The 27454-nt window shown below is 42.0% G+C and overlaps 1 protein-coding gene across 1 annotated transcript in view; it reads left to right on the forward strand.

Moving 5' to 3' along the window:
• Nucleotides 1-555: 555 nt before the first annotated feature.
• LOC110515522 (nerve growth factor-like) overlaps nt 556-27454 on the forward strand; it is a 99105-nt gene continuing 72206 nt past the window's right edge. The window contains exon 1 of the mRNA XM_036947836.1: nt 556-755. The gene's annotated coding sequence lies outside the window, so the exon portion shown is untranslated. The remainder of the gene's footprint in view (nt 756-27454) is intronic.

Raw genomic sequence — 27454 nt, forward strand, 5'->3', positions numbered from 1 at the left:
TTGAATAGCTCTAACATTGAGGCACAGTGGAGCCCTCCAGGCCCATTGAATAGCTCTACCATTGAGGCACAGTGGAGCCCTCCAGGGCCATTGAATAGCTCTACCATTGAGGCACAGTGGAGCTCTCCAGGCCCAGTGAATAGCTCTAACATTGAGGCACAGTGGAGCCCTCCAGGGCCATTGAATAGCTCCAACATTGAGGCACAGTGGAGCCCTCCAGGGCCATTGAATAGCTCTAACATTGAGGCACAGTGGAGCCCTCCAGGCCCATTGAATAGCTCTACCATTGAGGCACAGTGGAGCCCTCCAGACCCATTGAATAGCTCTAACATTGAGGCACAGTGGAGCCCTCCAGGGCCATTGAATAGCTCTACCATTGAGGCACAGTGGAGCCCTCCAGGGCCATTGAATAGCTCCAACATTGAGGTACAGTGGAGCTCTCCAGGCCCATTGAATAGCTCCAACATTGATGCACAGTGGAGCTCTCCAGGCGGGCAGGGAGAGAGGAGAGGTAGGCACTAGGACCTATGGGCAGCCTAACGGGAGGGTGGGAGTATCTATGGGACTCCTCTGTAACTTTCAGAACAATTTTTCCCAAAGAGAGTGGGAGGCTTTAAAAAGAGGACGTCGGATTGGGAGTTTGGGATAATTCTGACGGAGAGGACAGTGAGAAGTTGAATATATCACTCTTTGGTTCACTGAAGGAGGAGAGAGGGAGCGAGGGAGAGAGGGACCAAGGGAGAGCATAGACGGAGGTAAGAGCACACGCAAAGTTTTCCTGTGCTGTTCACGGTGTCTCTGTGTTTCTCTGTGTGCGTGTGTGCGTGTGTGCATGTGTGCATGTGTGCGTGTGCGTGTGTGTGTGTGTGTGTGTGTGTGTGTGTGTGTGTGTGTAATATCATGTCTGTTCTGCCCATACCTGTCATTAAGCGAAATTTGATCCTTCGAGTTTCATTTGTAGCAAACAGAAGCTAAATAGGAGGTCCCACAGCACTGCCAACCAGAGGTAACTAATCACTGTCTAAAGTACAGGAGAGTAAAATACTGTGTTTCTATCTTTAGAACAGAGGTTCAACAGAACATGACTTGGAACTGTGACAGACAGGGTTTTCAGGTGAATGGTTGTGCAGATGTAAGTGTATATAGTTGGAACTATGACAGACAGGGTTTTCAGGTGAATGGTTGTGTAGATGTAAATGTATATAGTTGGAACTATGACAGACAGGGTTTTCAGGTGAATGGTTGTGTAGATGTAAATGTATATAGTTGGAACTATGACAGACAGGGTTTTCAGGTGAATGGTTGTGTAGATGTAAATGTATATAGTTGGAACTATGACAGACATGGTTTTCAGGTGAATGGTTGTGCAGATGTAAATGTATATAGTTGTAGTGATCCTGTTCTCTATGCTGTGGCCCTGTGTTAGTTAAACAGTCAGTCTGTTACCTGTTAGAAAGAGGTGGGAGAGGGGGAAGGTAGGAGAGGAGATGGATGGAGGGGGTAGGGAGGGAGGTAGGGAGGGAGGGAGGGAGGGAGGGAGGTGGGAGAGTGGGAAGGGAGGAGAGAGGATGGAGGGAGGGACAGAGGTAGGGTGGTGGGAGGGAGAAGAGAGAGGGGGATAGAATAGGGAAAGGAGAGAGGGTAGGGGGGAGTGGAGGGGAGTTCCAACTTCAATGGGAGCAAGTTCAGTGTTGAGAAAACCCAAGCAACCTCAGGTTACGCAAACTCTCTCTTTCTCTCACTCCTTTGTCTCTCCTCTCTTAAACTCAAATTCAAGCTGCTTTATTGGCATGAAAATCATTGTGTCAATATTGCCAAAATAACAATTTATAAAATATACATCGTAATAAAAGAATACATGATAATAATTATACAAAAATAACTATGCAATTTAAATAACAACAATAGAATGGTAACAGTCAATAGTATAAATAGATAAATGTAATAAATTATGGGGACAATAAAAGCCTACGATAATAAATGCTACCACTAGCAACATTTCTACCTGTAATATATATATATATATATCTACTAGCTACTAAAACTATGACTAACAAACGGTCATCATCACCATTATGTCAGTACTATAACTGTCATCATCATTACTACTACTTCTAACACCGCTATCATTAAACTACTACCCAAACACTACCCATACCACCATCAGCCCTACTACCCATACCACTACCCATACCACCATCAGCCCTACTACCCATACCACTACCCATACCACCATCAGCCCTACTATCCATACCACTACCCATACCACCATCAGCCCTACTACCCATACCACTACCCATACCACCATCAGCCCTACTACCCATACCACTACCCATACCACCATCAGCCCTACTATCCATACCACTACCCATACCACCATCAGCCCTACTACCCATACCACCATCAGCCCTACTACCCATACCACTACCCATACCACCATCAGCCCTACTACCCATACCACTATCCATACCACTACCCATACCACTACCCATACCACTACCCATACCACCATCAGCCCTACTACCCATACCACTACCCATACCACTACCCATACCACCATCAGCCCTACTACCCATACCACTACCCATACCACTACCCATACCACTACCCATACCACCATCAGCCCTACTATCCATACCACTACCCATACCACTACCCATACCACTACCCATACCACTACCCATACCACCATCAGCCCTACTACCCATACCACTACCCATACCACTACCCATACCACTACCCATACCACCATCAGCCCTACTATCCATACCACTACCCATACCACTACCCATACCACTACCCATACCACTACCCATACCACCATCAGCCCTACTACCCATACCACTATCCATACCACCATCAGCCCTACTACCCATACCACTATCCATACCACTACCCATACCACTACCCATACCACCATCAGCCCTACTACCCATACCACTACCCATACCACTACCCATACCACTACCCATACCACCATCAGCCCTACTATCCATACCACTACCCATACCACTACCCATACCACCATCAGCCCTACTACCCATACCACTACCCATACCACCATCAGCCCTACTACCCATACCACCATCAGACCTACTACCCATACCACTATCCATACCACTACCCATACCACCATCAGCCCTACTACCCATACCACCATCAGCCCTACTACCATACCACTACCCATACCACTACCCATACCACCATCAGCCCTACTACCCATACCACTACCCATACCACTACCCATACCATTACGCATACCACTACCCATACCACCATCAGCCCTACTACCATACCACTACCCATACCACCATCAGCCCTACTACCCATGCCACTACCCATACCACCATCAGCCCTACTACCATACCACTACCCATACCACTACCCATACCACCATCAGCCCTACTACCCATACCACTACCCATACCACTAACCATACCACTACCCATACCACTACCCATACCACCATCAGCCCTACTACCCATACCACTACCCATACCACCATCAGCCCTACTACCCATACCACTACCCATACCACCATCAGCCCTACTACCCATACCACTACCCATACCACCATCAGCCCTACTACCCATACAACTACCCATACCACCATCAGCCCTACTACCCATACCACTACCCATACCACCATCAGCCCTACTACCCATAACACTACCCATACCACCATCAGCCCTACTACCCATACCACTACCCATACCACCATCAGCCCTACTACCCATACCACTACCCATACCACTACCCATACCACCATCAGCTCTACTACCCATACCACTACCCATACCACTACCCATACCACTACCCATACCACCATCAGCCCTACTATCCATACCACTACCCGTACCACTACCCATACCACCATCAGCTCTACTACCCATACCACTACCCATACCACTACCCATACCACTACCCATACCACTACCCATACCACCATCAGCTCTACTACCCATACCACTACCCATACCACTACCCATACCACTACCCATACCACCATCAGCCCTACTATCCATACCACTACCCTTACCACTACCCATACCACCATCAGCCCTACTACCCATACCACTACCCATACCACCATCAGCCCTACTACCCATACCACTACCCATACCACCATCAGTGAGTAATAATAACAATAATAATAATAATAATAATAATAATAATAATAAAAATAATAAAAATAATAATAATAATAAAAATAATAATAATAATAATAATTAAAAAAAATAAAAAATAATAACAATGATATTTTTTTTAAATAATAATAATAATAATAATAATAATAATAATTTAAAAAATAAAAATAAAAAATAAATTAATAATAATAATAATGATAATAAAAAAATAATAATAATAATAAATACAAAAATATTTATAACTATAATTATTATAATAAGAAGAAGAATAAGAATAGTAATTATAATAAAAATAATACTAATAATTGTATTATAATAAGAATTATTATTACAATTATAATTAAAATAATAATAATAATAATAGTATAAAAAATATTAAAAATCTAAATAATAATAATTATTATTATTATAATTACACTTACTTTTTAGTCATTTGGACACTCTTATCCAAAGCAATTTAGAGGAGCAATTATGATTAAGTGCCTTGCTCAAGGGCATATTGATAGATTTTTCACCTCGTCGGCTCAGGAATTCATCCAATAATAACAAGTAAGTTACTGATTACTATGCAGTAACCATGTATTTTTATGTCTGTTTTATGTTCGTATTTGTATTCTCTGTTTAGGGCCAGATAGCCATTTAGTCGGCTTTGAGTTTTGTTTAGTTTTTCCAATGTTGTAAATATGAGTCATTTGATTGGTTCATGATTTTGTTTATTTGAATTCTTTATTTTGAATCAGTCCTGGTGTTAGCTTGGTTGGTGAGGTCCAACACCAGCTGACTGAGAAGGCTCATTTCTGGGCTGAGCTCTTGGGTCTGAAGTGATTTAGATTGGAGACTTTGGACTTGAATTTACAGTGCATTCGGAAAGTTTTCAGACCTTGAATTTTTCCACATTTTGTAGCCTTATTCTAAAATGGATTGAATCATTTTTCCCCTTCATCAATCTACACACAATACCCCATAATGACAAAGCAAAAACAGGTTTTTAGAAATGTTTGCTAATTTATATATTTTTTTGTTGAAATATCACATTTACATAAGTATTCAGACCTTTTACTCAGTGCTTTGTTGAAGCACCATTGGCAGCGATTACAGCCTGGAGTCTTCTTGCATATGATGCTACAAGCTTGCCACACCTGCATTTGGGGAGTTTCTCCCATTCTTCTCTGCAGATCCTGTCGAGCTCTGTCAGCTTGGACGGAGAATGTTGCTGAACAGCTATTTTCAGGTCTGTCCAGAGATGTTCAATCGGGTTCAAGTCCAGGCTCTGGCTGGGCCACTCAAGGACACTCAGAGACTTGTCCCGAAGCCACTCCTAAATTGTCTTGGCCTGCCACTGAAAAAAAGCACTAGTAAGCCAGTGACTCAGCCACCGTAACAGGGTCAGAGGCAGATAATCCCAGTGGAGAGAGGGGAGCCGGCCATGCAGACACAGCAAGGGCGTTTCGTCATTCCAGTGCCTTTCCGTTCACCTTCACACCCCTGGGCCACACTCAATCATAGAGATTAGCCTTCAGTAAAGGTTGAGACAGAGTCTGCGTCTCTCACATGGATAGCCAGACCATTCCATAAAAATTTAGCAATATAAGACAAATCCCTGCCTCCAGCTGTTTGCTTAGATATTCTAGGGACAATAAGGAGGCCTGCATATTGTGACCATTGCGAATGTGTAGGTAGGTACGGCAGGACAAAATAGGAGAGAGATTCAACAGCAAACCCATGTAATGCTTTGTTGGTTAGCAGTAAAACCTTGAAATCAGCCCTAACCTAAGCCTTAACAGGAAGATAATGTAGAGAGGCTAGCACTGGAGTAAAAGTATACTTTTTTGTGGTCCTAGTCAAGATTCTAGCAGCTGTGTTTAACACTAACTGAAGTGTACTTAGTGCTTTATCCGGGTAGCCGGAGAGTAGAGCATTGCCGTAGTCTAATCTAGAAGTGACAAAAGCATTGATTAGCTTTTCTGCATTTTTTTACAGAAAGTTTCAGATTTTTGCAATGTTACGAAGATGGAAAAAAAGCTGTCCTTGAAATATTCTTGATATGTTCATCTAAAGGGTGATCAGGGTCCAGAGTAACGCCAAGGTCCTTCAGTTTTATTTGAGACAACTGTACAACCATCAATATACATGTTCAGATCCAACAGCAGATCCCTTTATTTCTTGGGACTTGGGAACCAGCCTCTCTGTTTTATCCGAGTTTAAAAGTTAAACATTTGCCACCATCCACTTCCTTATGTCTGAAACACAGGCTTCCAGGGATGGCAATTTTGGGGCTTCACCATGTTTCGTCGAAATGTACAGCTGTGTGTCGTCCGCATAGCAGTGAAAGTTAACATTGTGTGTTACTAATGACATCACCAAGAGGTACAATATATAGTGGTCCTAAAACGAAACCTTGAGGAACATCGACACTTACAATTGATGTGTCAGAGGACAAACCATCCACAGAGACGAACTGATATCTCTCCGACAGAGAAGATCAAAACCAGGCCAGAACTTGTCCCTGTAGACCAATTAGGGTTTCCAATCTCTCCAAAAGAGAGATCAAAAGCAGCACTAAGGTCTTGGAGCACGAGGACAGATGCAGAGTCTTGGTCTGACACCATTTAAAGGTGACTTACCACCTTCACGAGTGCAGTTTCAGTGCTATGATTGGGTCTAAAACCAGTCTGAAGTGTTTCGTATACATTATTTGTCTTCAGGAAGGCAGTGAGCTTTTAAAAATAACAAATTGAGAGAAATGGAAGATTCAATATATTACTGCCACTTTTAGTGCATTTGGTACACATCCGGAGGATAGAAAAATGTTTATTGTGTTCATCATAGGAGGGCCAATTACAGGAAGTAGCTCTTTCTGTAGTTTAATTGGAATAGGTTCCGGTTGGAAGGTTTAGAGGCCATGACTATATCCATAAATGTGTCAATAGATAGAGGATTACAAATCTAGAGTGTCTCCATTGATCCTAGGTCCTGGCAGTTCTGTGCAAACTCCGGACGACTGAGCTTTGGAGAAACATTCAGGTTCAAAGAGAAGTCCGTAATATAATTTTTAATGATCATGATCTTTTTGGCGAAGTTTATGAATTCATCACTGCTGAGGTAAAAGCCATCCTCTCTTGGGGAATGCTGCTTTTTTGTTAGCTTTGTGAAAGTATCAAAAATAAATGTAGAATTGTTCTCATTCTCCTCAATTAGGTTGGAAAATTAGGATGAACGAGCAGCAGTGAGGGCTCTTCAATACGGCACGGTACTGTCAGTCCAAGCTAGTCGGAAGTCTTCCAGTTTGGTGTAGCGCCATCTCCATTACAATTTTCTGTAAGTTTACTTCAGGGCTTGGTTATTTTCTGTGTACCACGGAGCTTATTTCTTGTGACAAATATTTTTTGTTTTTGGGGGTGCGACTGCATCTAGGGTATTACACAAGATTAAATTGAGTTCCTCAGTTAGGTGGTTAACTGATGTTTGTACTCTGACGTCCTTAGGTAGGCGGGGGAGTCTGGAAGGGCATCTAGGAATCTGTAGGTTGTCCAAGAATATATAGCACGGCTTTTGATAATCCTTGGTTGAGGTCTATGTAGATACATTTTTGTGATTGCAAACATAATAAGAGCCTGGTCCGATAGTCCAGGATTATGAAGAAAAATATTTAGATCCACAATATTTTTTCCACGGGACAAAACTATATCCAGGGTGTGACTGTGGCAATGAGTAGGTCAAAAGACATGTTTGGAAGAAAAAAACACTGACTTGCCTTTTGGGTCTGTGGATTTTTTCATGTGAATATTGAAGTCACCAAAAATTATAATACTATCTGCCATGACTACAAGGTCCGATAGGAATTCAGGGAACTGAGTGAGGAATGCTGTATATGGCCCAGGAGGCCTGTAAACAGTAGCTATAAAAAAGGATTGAGTAGGCTGCATAGATTTCATGACTTAAAGCTCAAAAGACAAAAACGCGGTCGTCATTTTTGGGGGGTAAATAAAAATGTGCTGTCGTAAATGTTAGCAACACCTCCACCTTTGCGGGAGGCACAGGATATGGTCACTAGTGTAACCAGCAGGAGAGGCCTCAATTAAAACAGTAAATGCATCAGGCTTAAGCCATGTTTCAGTCAGGCCAATCACATCAAGGTTATGATTAGTGATTAGTTCATTGACTATGACTGCATTGGAAGTGAGGGATCTAACATTAAGTAGCCCTATTTTGAGATGTGAGATATCACAATCTCTTTCAATAATGACAGGAATGGAGGAGGTCTTTATTCCAGTGAGATTGCTAAGGCGAACACCTACATGTTTAGTTTTGCCCAACCTAGATTGAGGCACAGACACAGTCTCAATGGGGATAGCTGAGCTGACTACACTGACTGTGCTAGTGGCAGACTCCACTAAGCTGGCAGGCTGGCTAACAGCCTGCTGCCTGGCCTGCACCCTATCTCATTGTGGAGCTAGAGGAGTTAGAGTCCTGTCTATGTTCATAAATAAGATGAGAGCACCCCTCCAGCTAGGATGGAGTCCGTTCACTCCTCAGCAGGCCAGGCTTGGTCCTTTTTGTGGGTGAGTCCCAAAAAAAGGTACAATTATCTACACATTCTATCTTTTGGGAGGGTAGGAAACAGTTTTCAACCAGCGATTGAGTTGTGAGACTCTGCTGTAGAGCTCATCACTCCCCCTAACCGAGCTAACGGTGGGAGGCTTCGGTGGCTCAGACCCTGTAAAGGGTGGAGGAGAGACCAGAGAAGACTCGGCCTCTGACTACGACTCGGCGTCTCAGACCCTGTAAAGGGTGGAGGAGAGACCAGAGAAGACTCGGCCTCTGACTACGACTCAAGACTCGGCCTCTGACTACGACTCGGCGTCTCAGACCCTGTAAAGGGTGGAGGAGAGACCAGAGAAGACTCGGCCTCTGACTACGACTCAAGACTCGGCCACTGACTACGACTCGGCGTCTCAGACCCTGTAAAAGGTGGAGGAGAGACCAGAGAAGACTCGGCCTCTGACTACGACTCGGCGTCTCAGACCCTGTAAAGGGTGGAGGAGAGACCAGAGAAGACTCGGCCTCTGACTATGACTCGGCGTCTCAGACCCTGTAAAGGGTGGAGGAGAGACCAGAGAAGACTCGGTGCATAATGGAGAGAACCGGTTGAAACTTTCAGTCGTCTGAATGAGAGACACCGGTTAAGCAGACTGTATAGCTTTCCAGAAGCCTTGAGAAAATTGTCCGGCTGCAGGGGGATGGTATAGTGGTATAGTGTTAATATTACTACTACTACTATTACTTTTCGGCTGGTGGAGGTCCTGAAGAACAATATTTAACTTTTGAAAAATGTTCATCTATATTTTTCATAGCTTTCATAGCTTTAATGCAAGTAAACTTATATCAGTTTTACCTCATTTCTACCAGCATGTTAAATGTGCAACCAGAGGGGAAAAAAACTCTTGACCACCATTACTCCACACAGAGAGACGCGAAGGAAGGTCTCCCTTCTCCCTCCATTTGGCAAGTCTGACCTTAACTCTATCCTCTTGATTGTTGCTTACAAAAACTGAAGGAGAGCGGGTGGGAGGTAAAGCCCTCTACAACCTCTGCATTAAGGTGAGGAACATTAGAAGCTAGTTCCCAGTACCAAAAAGGTCAGGTGGAGGGATCTACATGGAGCCACTAACAGCTTGTTGGGTCAACCCAGGAGTCAGACAAGGGTGTCCTTTCTGTCATGAATGAAACTGTGCATAATTTTTTTACCCTTATTTTACCAGGTAAGTTGACTGAGAACACGTTCTCATTTACAGCAACGACCTGGGGAATAGTTACAGTGGAGAGGGGATGAAGGGGCGGCAGGGTAGCCTAGTGGTTAGAGTGTAGAGGTGGCAGGTAGCCTAGTGGTTAGAGTGTAGAGGTGGCAGGTAGCCTAGTGGTTAGAGTGTAGAGGTGGCAGGTAGTCTAGTGGTTAGAGTGTAGAGGTGGCAGGTAGCCTAGTGGTTAGAGTGTAGAGGTGGCAGGTAGCCTAGTGGTTAGAGTGTAGAGGTGGCAGGTAGCCTAGTGGTTAGAGTGTAGAGGTGGCAGGTAGCCTAGTGGTAAGAGTGTAGAGGTGGCAGGTAGCCTAGTGGTTAGAGTGTAGAGGTGGCAGGTAGCCTAGTGGTTAGAGTGTGGGGGTGGCAGGTAGCCTAGTGGTTAGAGTGTAGAGGTGGCAGGTAGCCTAGCAGTTAGAGTGTAGAGGTGGCAGGTAGCCTAGTGGTTAGAGTTTAGAGGTGGCAGGTAGCCTAGTGGTTAGAGCGTTGGACCAAAAGATTGCAAGATTGAATACCCGAGCTGACAAGGTAAAAATCTATCATTCTGCCCCTGAACAAGGCAGTTTGTGTAGTCAGTAGTCAGTAGTGTGAGTGGTTGCGTGCATAGATGTGATAATGGTGTGTGTAGTCAGTAATCAGTAGTGTGAGTGGTTGCGTGCATAGATGTGATAATGGTGTGTGTAGTCAGTAGACAGTAGTGTGAGTGGTTGCGTGCATAGATGTGATAATGGTGTGTGTAGTCAGTAGTCAGTAGTGTGAGTGGTTGCGTGCATAGATGTGATAATGGTGTGTGTAGTCAGTAGTGTGAGTGGTTGTGTGCATAGATGTGATAATGGGGGGTGTAGTCAGTAATCAGTAGTGTAAGTGAGTGGTTGTGTGCATAGATGCGATAATGAGGGGTGTTGAAAGGTGCCAAAGCAAACAAACAAAACGGACACAACCAAAATCCAACAGTGTGTCTGCATGGAGAGTCTCCTCAATGAATGGGAAAAAGGTGTATTTATCCCGGGACACACCCGAGCCCAGGTGTGTCCCATTTCGCTGACGACCCTCCCGGCTCCGCCCACCGACATCCTATTAAGGAAAACGAGCAAAAAGAAAGAATTTGGCAAACAGAGTGGGAGGGGTGTCACACAGGGCATTGTTCCCAATCACTACCCTGGGGCATTGGGATATTTTAGACTAGAGGAAAGAGTGCCTCCTGCTGGCCCTCAAACACCACTTCCAGAAGCATCTGGTCCATTGACCAACCCCGCTTTGCTTCAGAAGCAAGCCAGCAGTGCGATTCAAGGTGGAATGCTGCTGGTTAATGCCATTAATGTCTCTGTTGAAATGTCTATGTGAGAGGTTGGGGGTGGAGCTTAATGCTGGGATGTTAATAATGGGGTACAGGTATTCGAATAAGTAATGTCTCTGTTGAAATGTCTATGTGAGAGGTTGGGGGTGGAGCTTAATGCTGGGATGTTAATAATGGGGTACAGGTATTCGAATAAGGAAAAAGCCAAATGTTGAAGTTTTTGCTTGGTCAGGCAAAGTTGTCTATTTGGCTAAGAAGGAGGAACAGGGTCAAAGGTAGAGGGGATAACAGACAATTATTTAATGGGATGGTCTCTGCGCACCTTGGGGTGGAATTTGAGTTCTGTGGGAAAAAAAGTGTGGAGATGTTTAAGAAAATATGGTCGGGGAGGCTGTACAGCAGGGGAAGATGGGTTGTACAGTGGTAGAAGTGGGGAGGTTTTGGTTATTTTAATGTGATGTTGTTTTGTATCGTAGGGTAGAGGGCAAGCTGAGTATGCAGCACAGGATGTTTGTTTTGTAAAGGAGGGTGGGGGGTTTTTAATAAAATGAGGAGGTATCATTAAAGAAAGACAAAAAGTCCAAAGTAATTCTCTCTCTCTCTCTCTCTCTCTCTCTCTCTCTCTCTCTCTCTCTCATTACACAACCATCAGAGATCCAACACTTCACGGTGTGTGTCTGAATTCATGACCATGTTAGTAGGGTGGGGTGTGCGTGCGTGCGTGCGTGCTAAACACGGACCTAATGCCTGCCCCACCTCCAACCAGGGAATTCCTCACACGCTTCTGACAGGACAGGAATGTTACCGCCATGAACATGTACTGTATACACACACACACACACACACACAGACACACATTCACACAAACAGAGAAAAGAGCGGGAGAGAGCAAAAGTCACTCTCCGCTGTCATCAACATGTTTTCCCAGAGATGAATTATAGCCATGTTACACAGTGCCATCCGGTTTGTCACCAAAGCCCCTTATACTACCCGCCATTGCGACCTGTATGCTCCCATTGGCTGGTCCTCGCTACATATTCGTCGCCAGACCCACTGGCTCCAGGTCAACCATAAGTCTTTGCTAGGTAAAGCTCCGACTTATCTCAGTTCACTGGTCACGATAACAACACCCACCTGTAGCACGCGCTCCAGCAGGTATATCTCACTGGTCATCCCCAAAACCAACCTCCTATTGCCGCCTTTCCTTCCAGTTCTCTGCTGACTGGAACGAACTGCAAAAACCACTGAAGTTGGAGACTTTAATCTCCCTCACTAACTTCAAGCATCAGCTGTCAGAGCAGCTAACCGATCACTGCAGCTGTACATAGTCCATCGGTAAATAGCCCACCCAATCTACGTACCCATCCCCAATCAGTTTTTCTTTTATTTACTTTTCTGCTTTACTTGCACATCATCATCTGCACATCTATCACTCCAGTGTTAATGCTAAATTGTAATTACTTCGCCACAATTGCCTATTTATTGCCTTACCTCCTTACTTAATTTGCACACACTGTATATAGACTTTTCTATTGTGTTCTTGACTGTACGTTTGTGCAACTCTGTGTTGTTGTTTATGTCACACTGCTTTGCTTTATCTTGGCCAGGTCGCAGTTGTAAATGATAACTTGTTCTCAAACTGGCCTTCCTGGTTAAATAAAGGTGATCTGGCCTACCTGGTTAAATAAAGGTGATCTGGCCTACCTGGTTAAATAAAGGTGATCTGGCCTACCTGGTTAAATAAAGGTGATCTGGCCTACCTGGTTAAATAAAGCTGATCTGGTCTACCTGGTTAAATAATTTTACCTTTATTTAACTAGGCAAGTCAGTTAAGAACAAATTCTTATTTTCAATGACGGCCTAGGAACAGTGGGTTAACTGCCTGTTCAGGGGCAGAACGACAGATTTGTACCTTGTCAGCTCGGGGGTTTGAACTTGCAACCTTCCGGTTACTAGTCCAACACATTAGGCTACCCTGGTCTACCTGGTTAAATAAAGGTGATCTGGCCTACCTGGTTAAATAAGGCTGATCTGGTCTACCTGGTTAAATAAGGCTGATCTGGCCTACCTGGTTAAATAAGGCTGATCTGGCCTACCTGGTTAAATAAAGGTGATCTGGCCTACCTGGTTAAATTTGGCTGATCTGGTCTACCTGGTTAAATAAAGGTGATCTGGTCTACCTGGTTAAATAAAGGTGATCTGGCCTACCTGATTAAATAAAGGTGATCTGGCCTACCTGGTTAAAAAAAGGTGATCTGGCCTACCTGGTTAAATAAAGGTGATCTGGCCTACCTGGTTAAATAAAGGTGATCTGGCCTACCTGGGTAAATAAAGGTGATCTGGCCTACCTGGGTAAATAAAGGTGATCTGGCCTACCTGGTTAAATAAGGCTGATCTGGTCTACCTGATTAAATAAGGCTGATCTGGCCTACCTGGTTAAATAAGGCTGATCTGGCCTACCTGGTTAAATAAGGCTGATCTGGCCTACCTGGTTAAATAAGGCTGATCTGGCCTACCTAGTTAAATAAAGGTGATCTGGCCTACCTGGTTAAATAAGGATGATCTGGCCTACCTGGTTAAATAAGGCTGATCTGGCCTACCTGGTTAAATAAAGGTGATCTGGCCTACCTGGGTAAATAAGGCTGATCTGGTCTACCTGGTTAAATAAAGGTGATCTGGCCTACCTGGGTAAATAAGGCTGATCTGGTCTACCTGGTTAAATAAAGGTGATCTGGCCTACCTGGGTAAATAAGGCTGATCTGGTCTACCTTGTTAAATAAAGGTGATCTGGCCTACCTGGGTAAATAAGGCTGATCTGGCCTACCTGGGTAAATAAAGGTGATCTGGTCTACCTGGTTAAATAAAGGTGATCTGGCCTACCTGGTTAAATAAAGGTGATCTGGCCTACCTGGTTAAATAAAGGTGATCTGGTCTACCTGGTTAAATAAAGGTGATCTGGCCTACCTGGGTAAATAAAGGTGAACTGGCCTACCTGGGTAAATAAAGGTGATCTGGTCTACCTGGTTAAATAAAGGTGATCTGGCCTACCTGGGTAAATAAGGCTGATCTGGCCTACCTGGTTAAATAAAGGTGATCTGGCCTACCTGGTTAAATAAAGGTGATCTGGCCTACCTGGTTAAATAAAGGTGATCTGGCCTACCTGGGTAAATAAAGGTGATCTGGCCTACCTGGGTAAATAAAGGTGATCTGGCCTACCTGGGTAAATAAAGGTGATCTGGCCTACCTGGGTAAATAAAGGTGATCTGGCCTACCTGGGTAAATAAAGGTGATCTGGTCTACCTGGGTAAATAAAGGTGATCTGGCCTACCTGGTTAAATAAGGCTGATCTGGTCTACCTGGTTAAATAAAGGTGATCTGGCCTACCTGGGTAAATAAAGCTGATCTGGTCTACCTGGTTAAATAAAGGTGATCTGGCCTACCTGGGTAAATAAAGGTGATCTGGCCTACCTGGGTAAATAAAGGTGATCTGGCCTACCTGGTTAAATAAAGGAGATCTGGCCTACCTGGTTAAATAAAGGTGATCTGGCCTACCTGGGTAAATAAAGGTGAAATAAATAAAGAATACCTGGTTAAATAAAGGTGATCTGGTCTACCTGGGTAAATAAATGTGAAATAAATAAAGAATACCTGGGTAAATAAAGGTGATCTGGTCTACCTGGTTAAATAAAGGTGATCTGGTCTACCTGGTTAAATAAGGCTGATCTGGCCTACCTGGGTAAATAAGGCTGATCTGGTCGACCTGGGTAAATAAAGGTGAAATAAATAAAGAATACCTGGGTAAATAAAGGTGAAATAAATAAAGAATTCCTGGGTAAATAAAGGTGATCTGGCCTACCTGGTTAAATAAGGCTGATCTGGTCTACCTGGTTAACTAAAGGTGATCTGGCCTACCTGGTTAAATAAAGGTGATCTGGCCTACCTGGGTAAATAAGTCTGATCTGGTCTACCTGGGTAAATAAAGGTGAAATAAATAAAGAATACCTGTGTAAATAAAGGTGATCTGGCCTACCTGGGTAAATAAAGGTGAAATAAATAAAGAATACCTGGTTAAATAAAGGTGATCTGGTCTACCTGGTTAAATAAAGGTGATCTGGTCTACCTGGTTAAATAAGGCTGATCTGGCCTACCTGGGTAAATAAGGCTGATCTGGTCTACCTGGGTAAATAAAGGTGAAATAAATAAAGAATACCTGGGTAAATAAAGGTGAAATAAATAAAGAATACCTGGGTAAATAAAGGTGATCTGGCCTACCTGGTTAAATAAGGCTGATCTGGTCTACCTGGTTAAATAAAGGTGATCTGGCCTACCTGGTTAAATAAAGGTGATCTGGCCTACCTGGGTAAATAAGGCTGATCTGGTCTACCTGGGTAAATAAAGGTGAAATAAATAAAGAATACCTGGGTAAATAAAGGTGATCTGGCCTACCTGGGTAAATAAAGGTGAAATAAATAAAGAATACCTGGGTAAATAAAGGTGATCTGGCCTACCTGGGTAAATAAAGGTGAAATAAATAAAGAATACCTGGGTAAATAAAGGTGAAATAAATAAAGAAGTCTGATCTCAGCCTTGGGAACAGTTTTTTTTCTATTAATTTTTCTAAATATTGAGTCACTGAAACTGAAAAAGTTCATCCCTCCTCTATGTAATGGAATTTTCAGTAAAATAAAATCTACAGTATTTTTAAAACCTCTTATAAATTTGGATTTGTAGCATAAACTGGGAATTTGATATTTCTGACTGATACTATGATTTTCTGTTTGTTTCATATCTGCAAAGTAGTTAAAACGCTATCAGTTCCACTTTAATAAGTTTATCACAACTCTAGTTGACTTGATGGGTCAACAGACAGCAAGCACTACATTACAAGGTTATCACAACTCTAGTTGACTTGATGGGTCAACAGACAGCAAGCACTACATTACAAGGTTATCACAACTCTAGTTGACTTGATGGGTCAACAGACAACACTACATTACAAGGTTATTACAACTCTAGTTGACTTGATGGGTCAACAGACAACACTACATTACAAGGTTATTACAACTCTAGTTGACTTGATGGGTCAACAGACAACACTACATTATCAGGTTATTACAACTCTAGTTGACTTGATGGGTCAACAGACAACACTACATTATCAGGTTATTACAACTCTAGTTGACTTGATGGGTCAACAGACAACACTACATTATCAGGTTATTACAACTCTAGTTGACTTGATGGGTCAACAGACAACACTACATTACAAGGTTATTACAACTCTAGTTGACTTGATGGGTCAACAGACAGCAAGCACTACATTACAAGGTTATTACAACTCTAGTTGACTTGTCATCTCCTCCTTATTTGCATATTTACCAGAGTGCATTCCCATTCGAGTGAAATATGATAATTATGGGTGTGGTTTTGGGTTAAATTAACACTGGTTATTAACATCAACACTGGAGTTATGTAGAGTAACAACATGAAACATGTACTACACACTACTGCCACAGCGACTGGTCTACTGCAGTGAAAACACTCATTATTCACTACAGTTACTTAAAATCCGACTTCAACTCTTACACAGCTGTTCCTTTGTTCGAACCGTACCCCATTCCTTTGTTCCAAAAAGCTTTGTGAGACATTTAGGCATCCTGGTGAGATTGAGACAAAGAGAATATCGACAGGCGCTCCCCTCTGTTCTATCGGCAAATGTCCAGTCACTGGAGAATAAGATGGATGATTTTAGTTTGAGAGTCTTTCTTCACAGAAACTGGAAAAGCTGCAATATTATATGCCTTGCAGAGATGTGGTTGAATGACTCTATGCACATAGGAATCAGGGGTACAACTGGACATGGGAGGCCACTGGCAAGTCCAAAGGAGGAGGGGTGTGTCGCTTCATAAACAACAACTGGTGCACTGCTTCCAGTGTGAAGGAAATATCCAGCTTTTGTCTACCTGATATAGAATACCTCATGGTATCGCTGCAGACCCTTTAATCTACCAAGAGTTCTTATCCGTAATCATCACGGCTGTCTTCATCCCTCCATAAAAAAAACAAGAAGCCTCTCACCCAGAGGCAGAGACTTGAAACCATTCTACCTCACTTTCACTAACACATCTCTTGTAGCGTCATACCCAAGAAGCTAATCATTTCTAAAAGCTAGTTTTCACTTTGTCATGATGGGGTATGTCTGATTGAGGAAAATATTTATTTAATCCATTTTAGACCAAATGTGGAAATGTCAAGGGGCCATCTAATGCACATTCAGTGTCATAAATCAGCACTGCAGAGCTCTCCCTGTCCTCTGCCGTGCCTTGATTGTATTACTGTTGATGATATCTGAAAATGTGCATGTACACCCTGGCCCATCTACTAGCCCCAATTCTGACTTGTGCTCTGATATCTGTTTCACTGATTTCTGCTCTCGTAAAAGCCAGGGTTTTCTGCACGTCAACACTAGAAGCTTATTACCTAAAATGTATCAATTTAAATGTGTGGGTTTACAGCTCCAATCCAGATGTGTTGGTCGTTACTGAGACGTAGTTAAGGAAGAGTGTTTTGAATACTGATGTTAACCTTCCTGGTTATAACCGTTTTTTGGCAAGACAGATGTTCCAAAGGTGGAGGAGTGGCAATCTTTACCTTCAGTGCTCGGTTGTCTCCACCAAGTCTGTCCCCAAACATTCGGATTTGCTGGTTTTAAGCATTAAACTTTCAAATAGCTCTTTGTTGACTGTTGCTGGGTGTTATCGTCCTCCATCGTCCTATTATCATACCCTCTCTCCTGGTCCCTTACACTAAGTCTGAATTTGTCCTGCTAGGTGACCTAAACTGGGACATGCTTAAACCTGACCAAGACCTAAAGCAATGGGACTCCCTAAATATTTCTCAGATTATTACCAATCCCACACGGTATGACTCCAAACACACAGAAACGGTTTATCTCCTTGATGTTACGCTCACAAATAATCCTGATAGATATCAGTCTGGTGTTTTCTTTAATGACCTTAGTGATCACAGTTTTACAGCCTGTTTTCGTAAAGCTGCTCAGTGAAACGACCTGTCCTGATTTGTCATAGACGCTAAAAACTTCAATGAGCAAGCCTTCCTTAATGAGCAAGCCTTCCTTAATGAGCAAGCCTTCCTTAATGAGCAAGCCTTCCTTAATGAACAAGCCTTCCTTCATGAGCAAGCCTTCCTTCATGAGCAAGCCTTACTTAATGAGCAAGCCTTCCTTAATGAGCAAGCCTTCCTTAATGAGCAAGCCTTCCTTAATGAGCAAGCCTTCCTTCATGAGCAAGCCTTCCTTAATGAGCAAGCCTTCCTTAATGAGCAAGCCTTCCTTAATGAGCAACCCTTCCTTCAAGAACTGGCCTTCCTTAATGAGCAAGCCTTCCTTAATGAGCAAGCCTTCCTTAATGAGCAAGCCTTCCTTAATGAGCAAGCCTTCCTTCATGAACTGGCCTCTGTAAAATGGTATAGAATCAGCTCTGTCGAAGACGCTTGGACCTTCTTTTTGTATATTTTCAATGGTATTGTTAACAAACACTCCCCTATAAAGAAAATTAGAATTAAAAACAGGTTCAACCTGTTACTCCCCCTAAAGAATTCCAAAGGCATTCCAAAGGCTCGGCACACGCCTCCTCAGGCTGACTGGCTCTCGTTCAGGCAAATGAGAAATAAGTGCACTCAGGGAATCCTGAGTCGTCTACTATCAAGGCCTGTTTTGTGAAGTGCTGCAGAGATGATTGTCCTTCTGGAAAGTTCTCCCATCCCTACATAGGAACTCGAGAGCTGTGGCAGCGTGACCATTGGGTTCTTGGTCACCTCCCTGACCAAGACCCTTCTCCCCTGATTGCTCAGTTTGGCCAGCTCTAGGAAGAGTCTTGGTGGTTCCAAACTTCTTCCATTTAAGAATGATGGAGGTCACTGTTCTTGGGGACCTTCAATGCTGCAGAAATGTTTTAACACCCTTCCCCAGATCTATGCCTTGACACAATCCTGTCTCGCCTAATGGTTAGAGTGTTGGACTATTAACCGAAAGTTTGCAAGATCGAATCCCCGATCTGACATGGTAAAAGTCATGGTAAAAGTCTGTCGTTCTTCCCCTGAACAAGGCAGTTAACCCACTGTTCCTAGGCCATCATTGAAAATAAGAATTGTTCTTAACTGACTAAAGGTTAAAAGAAATATGGTAAATTCCTTCGACCTCATGTCTTGGTTTTTGCTCTGACATGCACTGTCAACTGTGGGACCTTATATAGACAGGTGTGTGCCTTTCCAAATCATGTCCAATCAATTGAATTTGCCACAGGTGGACTCCAAGTTCTATAAACATCTCAAGGATGATCAATGGTAACAGGATGCACCTGAGCTCAATTTAGAGTCTCATAGCGAAGGGTCTGAGAACTTATGTAAATAAGGTGTTTTTCATTTTTAATACATTTGCCAAAATTTCCCCAAAACTTTTTTGGCTTTGTCATTATGTGGGATTGTGTGTAGATTGCTGAGGATTTTTAGAATACGCCTGTAACGTAACGACATGTGTAAAAAGTCAAGGGGTCTGAATACTTTCAGGAGGCACTGTATGTGTAGCTGCATTCTTGTGTATTTTATTCTTCCTGTTCCTATTTTTCTTAATATGATAATTTTTTAACTCTGCATCTTTGGGAAGGGCTCATAAGCAAGCATTTCACAGTTAAGTCTACACCCATGGTATTCGGCGAATGTGACAAATACAAATAGATTCTGATTTGATTTTAACTCTCACTTTGTGCTACCTCCCATCTCGGTTTACAGGTTGTGTGGCTTGCCTCAACATGACGCTCCTACCTCAGACACACACACAGAGGAAACCCGATAATGATAGAATACCAACCACAATGCACTGGGGGGGGACACACATAGACGCACAGACAAACCGCTTACAACAATAAAACACGAACAAATAAAATGTGGCATTTTCAAATGAGACACAAGTGGTTTTCGAACATGTACATTTCACCACATCCAGGGACGAACCAGGGACCTTAGATTCCACCCTGCTAAGCTTCACAGGTAAACCAGCTGCAGGGTGCTATATTACTGGAACAAATGTGCCAAAACATGCAACTGGAAAAAAGGTATTCGAAAGCAAAGGCCACAAACAAAGATTGGGGCAATTGCAAGAAAGAGAGAGGCATTTTGCTTAATAATTGCTTTATAATTTAAAAAATATATTTAACTGAAAACCATTTATCATTTATTTGCTCACGCGTTTTTTATTTCCTTGCAATGTTTTTTTGATCAATACTTTTGGGTTTATGTTCTATCAATACTTTTGGGTTTATGTTGTATCAATACTTTTGGGTTTATGTTCTATCAATACTTTTGGGTTTATGTTCTATCAATACTTTTGGGTTTATGTTCTATCAATACTTTTGGGTTTATGTTCTATCAATACTTTTGGGTTCATGTTCTATCAATACTTTTGGGTTTATGTTCTATCAATACTTTTGGTTTAATGTTCTATCAATACTTTTGGGTTCATGTTCTATCAATACTTTTGGGTTAATGTTCTATCAATACTTTTGGGTTAATGTTCTATCAATACTTTTGAGTTTATGTTCTATCAATACTTTTGGGTTTATGTTCTATCAATACTTTTGGGTTCATGTTCTATCAATACTTTTGGGTTTATGTTTCGCTTTCAATATCCTTATTTTTTATTTGCAATACTAAAAATGTTGTTCTCGACTTCAGAAATGTTGCATCGAAAGTCAGTCTAAGAAACAGTAGATCTGTCATTCTCATTGAAAGCCAGTCTAAGAAGTGGTTGATCTGTCCTTCTCATTGAAAGCCAGTCTAAGACACAGTAGAACTGTCATTCTCATTGAAAGCCAGTCTAAGAAGTGTTTGATCTGGCCTTCTCATTGAAAGCCAGTCTAAGAAGTGGTTGATCTGTCATTCTCATTGAAAGCCAGTCTAAGAAGTGGTTGATCTGTCATTCTAATTGAAAGCCAGTCTAAGAAGTGGTTGATCTGTCATTCTCATTGAAAGCCAATTTAAGAAGTGGTTGATCTGTCATTCTCATTGAAAGCCAGTCTAAGAAGTGGTTGATCTGTCATTCTCATTGAAAGCCAGTCTAAGAAGTGGTTGATCTGTCATTCTCATTGAAAGCCAGTCTAAGAAGTGGTTGATCTGTCATTCTCATTGAAAGCCAGTTTAAGAAGTGGTTGATCTGTCATTCTCATTGAAAGCCAGTCTAAGAAGTGGTTGATCTGTCATTCTCATTGAAAGCCAGTCTAAGAAGTGGTTGATCTGTCCTTCTCATTGAAAGCCAGTCTAAGACACAGTAGATCTGTCATTCTCATTGAAAGCCAGTCTAAGAAGTGGTTGATCTGTCATTCTCATTGAAAGCCAGTCTAAGAAGTGGTTGATCTGTCATTCTCATTGAAAGCCAGTCTAAGAAGTGGTTGATCTGGTCTATGTGCTCTATTTCTATGCCTCCTGTTCTTGAATTTAATTTGTGTATCTTTTACTTTCGGTTTTGTACACCAGCTTCAAACAGCTGATAATAGTAAGTTAAATAAAAAAATAAAAATATTTTTCCATAAGATTAGATTCTCTACACTAGATTCTCTGCACTAGATTCTCTGCACTATATTCTCTACACTAGATTCTCTACACTAGATTCTCTACACTAGATTCTCTGCACTAGATTCTCTGCACTATATTCTCTACACTAGATTCTCTGCACTAGATTCTCTGCACTAGATTCTCTGCACTAGATTCTCTACACTAGATTCTCTACACTAGATTTTCTACACTAGATTCTCTGCACTAGATTCTCTGCACTAGATTCTTTACACTAGATTCTCTACACTAGATTCTCTGCACTAGATTCTCTGCACTAGATTCTCTGCACTAGATTCTCTACACTAGATTCTCTGCACTAGATTCTCTGCACTAGATTCTCTACACTAGATTCTCTACACTAGATTCTCTGCACTAGATTCTCTACACTAGATTTTCTACACTAGATTCTCTACACTAGATTTTCTACACTAGATTATCTGCACTAGATTCTCTACACTAGATTCTCTACACTAGATTTTCTACACTAGATTCTCTGCACTAGATTCTCTACACTAGATTCTCTACACTAGATTCTCTACACTAGATTTTCTACACTAGATTCTCTGCACTAGATTCTCTGCACTAGATTCTCTGCACTAGATTCTCTACACTAGATTCTCTACACTAGATTTTCTACACTAGATTCTCTGCACTAGATTCTCTACACTAGATTCTCTACACTAGATTCTCTGCACTAGATTTTCTACACTAGATTCTCTGCACTAGATTCTCTGCACTAGATTCTCTGCACTAGATTCTCTGCACTAGATTTTCTACACTAGATTCTCTGCACTAGATTTTCTACACTAGATTCTCTGCACTAGATTCTCTGCACTAGATTCTCTACACTAGATTTTCTGCACTAGATTCTCTACACTAGATTCTCTGCACTAGATTCTCTACACTAGATTCTCTACACTAGATTCTCTACACTAGATTCTCTACACTAGATTCTCTGCACTAGATTCTCTACACTAGATTCTCTGCACTAGATTTTCTACACTAGATTCTCTACACTAGATTATCTACACTAGATTATCTACACTAGATTCTCTGCACTAGATTCTCTGCACTAGATTCTCTACACTAGATTCTCTACACTAGATTCTCTACACTAGATTCTCTGCACTAGATTCTCTGCACTAGATTCTCTACACTAGATTCTCTACACTAGATTCTCTGCACTAGATTCTCTGCACTAGATTCTCTACACTAGATTCTCTACACTAGATTCTCTGCACTAGATTCTCTGCACTAGATTCTCTGCACTAGATTCTCTGCACTAGATTCTCTGCACTAGATTCTCTACACTAGATTCTCTACACTAGATTCTCTACACTAGATTCTCTGCACTAGATTCTCTGCACTAGATTCTCTGCACTATATTCTCTACACTAGATTCTCTACACTAGATTCTCTGCACTAGATTCTCTGCACTCTACACAAAAAAACTATACAGACAATGACTTTATCAAACAACACTGTTTCACGTCACGTCAGTGACATGGCAGGAGATGTTTTGAAACAATTACTGCTTTGCATACAAGCAAGTGAATTCTATGCATTACAGATGGATGAGTCAACAGACGTGGCTTGTCTGGCACAGCTCCTGGTATATGTCCGTTATGTTTATGGGGGGGGGGGTCAATTAAGGAAGAAATCCTCTTCTGCAAACCACTGGAAACCAGGACAACAGGAGAGGATATTTTTAAAGTACTGGACAGCTTTTTGACATCAAATGGACTTTGGTGGTCAAGATGTGTTGGTATCTGTACTGATGGCGCAAAAGCCATGATCAGGGAGACATAGTGGAGTGGTAACGCGCGTGCAAGCAGTTGCTCCCCACGCCAGGCTCTTGGGTACACTGCAGTATCAACCTAGAGGCTCTTGGGTACACTGCAGTATCCACCGAGAGGCTCTTGGGTACACTGCAGCATCCACCGAGAAGCTCTTGGGTACACTGCAGCATCCACCGAGAGGCTCTTGCTGCCAAGGGAATGCCTGACAGCTTGAAAGATGTGTTGGATACTACAGTGAAAATGGTTGACTTTGTTAAAGCAAGGCCCCTGAACTTTTGTGCATTTTCTGCACTATGCAATGATATGGGCAGCGACCACGTAACACTTTGACAACATACAGAAGTGCACTGGTTATCAAGGAGAAAGGTATTGAAAGTTTTCTTTACTGACCATAATTTTCACTTGTCTGACGGCTTGCATGATGACTAGTTTCTCACACGACTGGCCTATCTGGGTGATGTTTTTTCTCACTTGATTGATCTGAATCTAGGATTACAGGGACTCTCAGCAACTATATTCAATGTGGGGGACAAAATTGAGGCTATGATTAAGAAGTTGGAGCTCTTCTCTGTCTTCATTAACAAGGACAACACACAGGTCTTTCCATCATTGTATGATTTTTTTGTGTGCAAATCAACTCAAGCTTACGGACAATGTGAAATGTGATATAGCGAAGCAATGTGAAATGTATTAGGTGCTTCGCTATGAGTGAGCTGGGTGTGCCATTACACAGGTACTTTCCCTAAATGGATGACACAAACAACTGGATTTGTTATCCCTTTCATGCCCTGCCTCCAGTCCACTTACCGATATCTGAATAAGAGAGCCTCATTGAAATTGCAACAAGCAGTAAATTAAATTATTATTAAGCAGTAAATTAAATTAAATTGAATATAATCAGAAGCCACTGCCAGATTTCTGGATTGGTCTGCGCTCAGAGTATCCTGCCTTGGCAAATCGCGCTGTTAAGACACTGATGCCCTTTGCGTACCTATGTGAGAGTGGATTCTCGGCCCTCACCAGCATGAAAACGAAATACAGGCCCAGACTGTGTGTGGAAAAAGATTTAAGTCAGAGACTCTTTCCAATACAACATTGCAGAGTTATGTGCATCTTTTCAAGCACACGCCTTTCATTAACCTGTGGTGAGTTATTTAGAATTTTCGAAGAACAAATAAGGATTTATATGTAAGACGGTTAAAATAAAAAGCTAAATTATTGATGATCATTATTTGTGCCGTGGTCCTTTAAGGAGCTCTTTCTCACTTCCCATGAGTCGGGTTGTGACAAACTCAACTCATTCTTATGTTTAATAAATGTATCGTATTGTGTGTGTGTGGCAGGCTTACAATGACGGCAACAACAACAAACAACATTTGAGAGTGCCCTGACCCTGGTGCTAGAGGGGGTACAGCTGACCCTGGTGCTAGAGGGGGTACAGCTGACCCTGGTGCTAGAGGGGGTACAGCTGACCCTGGTGCTAGAGGGGGTACAGCTGACCCTGGTGCTAGAGGGGGTACAGCTGACCCTGGTGCTAGAGGGGGTACAGCTGACCCTGGTGCTAGAGGGGGTACAGCTGACCCTGGTGCTAGAGGGGGTACAGCTGACCCTGGTGCTAGAGGGGGTACAGCTGACCCTGGTGCTAGAGGGGGTACGCTGACCCTGGTGCTAGAGGGGGTACAGCTGACCCTGGTGCTAGAGGGGGTACAGCTGACCCTGGTGCTAGAGGCGGTACAGCTGGAGGTTGAATGTTTGAAGGGGTACGGGACTATAACAAGTTTGGGAACCACTGCCCTACACTATACACTATACTTGCTTGTTTTGTCACAAACTGAAATGAGGATTTAATTAGAATTAAAATTAGAAAATTTGAATATTAGCAACCAGGAAATATAGTTATTTCAGTATTGTGCATCTGTAAACAGACAGATTTTTTTGCTATTTTCTATTATACTAATTTGATTTCTGCGGACGTCAGATCCTGCGATTAACCGACGATAACGATTTTAGGCTATTGCAGTATTTGTTTACATTTACTTTGTTTACAAACATTGGAGTAAATGTTTATTTATTTTTTATGTGAAACTGCAAATGTGATATTCTGAAAAACAATCACGTCAAAAAATTATATCCAGTTTCCTGAAAAACGCTCAAATGTGAAACGTGGAATTGCAAGTTGACACGTGAAAGTGACGTGGAGTTGTTTTACATGTGAAAAGGCAAATGTGATTTTAACATGAATGTTTTTCACATGTGAACTGGCAATTCCACATGTGAAAGTGAAAATCTAATTCACATTTAGGAAAATGCAACATTTACTCCAATGTCTGTGAACAAAGTAGATGTAAACAAGCAAAAACAAAAACATGGTTCTAGATCTGATGTCCACGCCCTCGCAGAAATAAAATTAGCATGATACAAACTCCCCTAAAAATCTGTCTGTTAACATGTGAACGTTTTTTTTTTATATAAACCTGCAGATCAGAAACTTCAATTCACATGTGAGGTGAAGAACAACATGTTATTCTCCTCACATGTGAAAAAGTGGTGCATGTGAACTCTAAATACAATACAAGGTCAACATGTGAAAACAGCCATTTCAATTGTGAAAATGCAAATTTGCCATGTGTTTTTTTTTTGTAGCAGGGCACACACACATTATTTCTCCTCAAAAACAAACATAGCCACACACACACACACACACACACACACACACACACACACACACACACACACACACACACACACACACACACACACACACACACACACACACACACACATCACTACAAGGCTTAATCCGAACCTGAATCAGCGACTCAACTGTGTGAGAGAGTGGGCTGATAGTGAGCGTGTTGTCTCATGCTCAGGGTGTGTGAGACAGATCAGTGAGAGTGACATGGAGATTCCTGACACACAAACACACACACATACAACCTTCCAATAAAATGAGAAATGTTTTACATGTGAAAATGTCACTTTCACATGTGGAATAGCAAGTTCAGAATTGAAAAAACATTCAAGTGAAAAATTACATTTGCAGTTTTACATGTAAGAAATCTCCAAATGTGAAAATCTAACATTCTGTAAAAAGGTTACTTAGCCAACCTATGATAGTTCAAAAACGTTTTCAAAATAATACAGGTTTTATTTCTGAGCTCCACTATGACTGTAGTCTTCCATGGTGTTGATGTACATGTAAACACTGCAGAGCGGACAACTACAACATGTTACAGAGTGTTACTGCTGCAGGCACGCCTCTCTTCTCCGTTGGTCTGTGACTGTTTTCCCGTTTGTACGCATGGTAACATTTTCAAAATCTAGAGATAATATGTTGAACTAAACTGGGCAAGATTTTTTGTATTTTCTCCTTGGCTAAACAGCTTTCTGATTTTACTTTATTTATTTAAAAAAAAAATCAGATTACATTAGAGTTTGTTATCAAGGCAACATGAAATTTCACATGTTGAAGAAAACACTTCTACCAAAAAAACACGCTTTTGGATGAAATCTGTATCGTTCTGTTTGTCGTCAAACAGCCCAGATGAGAGTCACATTTTGGTTGATTTATGAAAGTTATAGATATGTATAGAAACGGTTGGGTTTATTATTGTGTGATGAATTATATGGAAACTATCATTAATGGTTTCTATGGAAACTATGAACATAGCATTGCTACTTTAGCACCCAGTGGATACTTTTGGCTTGACCTGTAGTAGTTGACAGGTAGCCTAGTGGTCGATCCCTAATTGTGCCTGTAAGTCACTCTGGATAAGAACTTCTGCTAAT

This window comes from Oncorhynchus mykiss, chromosome 16 (assembly GCF_013265735.2).
Source record: "Oncorhynchus mykiss isolate Arlee chromosome 16, USDA_OmykA_1.1, whole genome shotgun sequence".
NCBI classification, from domain to species: Eukaryota; Metazoa; Chordata; class Actinopteri; order Salmoniformes; family Salmonidae; genus Oncorhynchus; species Oncorhynchus mykiss.